Source organism: Hippocampus comes, unplaced genomic scaffold (genome assembly GCF_001891065.2).
Source record: "Hippocampus comes isolate QL1 unplaced genomic scaffold, H_comes_QL1_v1.1 C16521030, whole genome shotgun sequence".
Classification (NCBI taxonomy): Eukaryota; Metazoa; Chordata; class Actinopteri; order Syngnathiformes; family Syngnathidae; genus Hippocampus; species Hippocampus comes.
In genome coordinates, this window is record NW_017833533.1 from 1 (window position 1) to 500 (window position 500).

General features: G+C 41.6%; 1 long non-coding RNA gene across 1 annotated transcript; it reads right to left on the minus strand.

Annotated features, from left to right (window-relative positions):
- LOC109508704 (uncharacterized) lies at positions 1-477 on the minus strand. The gene is made up of 3 exons (XR_002166743.1): positions 393-477; positions 214-312; positions 1-57 (listed from the first exon to the last, which is right to left on the minus strand). It is a non-coding gene; the product is annotated as an uncharacterized LOC109508704 (long non-coding RNA).
- Between the last annotated feature and the right edge of the window lie 23 nt (positions 478-500).

Below are 500 nucleotides of genomic sequence, written 5' to 3' on the forward strand. Positions count from 1 at the left end.
TAGCCGTGGCGCTGGCCGTCATTGAAGCAACCCTCGTATACCTCACCAGTAGCATACCTGAAAAAGTCAGTGGATACACATTTAACAGCATTAAACAAGAAGCAACACAAACACGCAGCTTTTTTTATTTTTATTGACCTGTAAACAAGCAATTAAAAGAGTGCTAATGGAGAATCGCCAACATGCCTTTTAAATAGAAACCAGGAAACTGACCTGTAGATGCCAAAGCCATGTATCTTGCCATCTCGCCACTGTCCTTGATAGCAACCTGCTTTATTCAGCAGTTTGTCAGGAATCATGCATTCGCCATAGCTGGAGGGACAAATGGCGGGTTGTTAGAGAAACCTACAGAGTCATTTCACACTAGTTCAACACGCTTGTAATGTACTTACCCATCCTCCAGTCCATTTTTAAAGTTCCCCGTGTAGATACGTCCATCCTGCCATCTCATTGTTCCTCTGTAAGTGCACAATATATTGAAAAAGAAGAGAAAAAAAAAA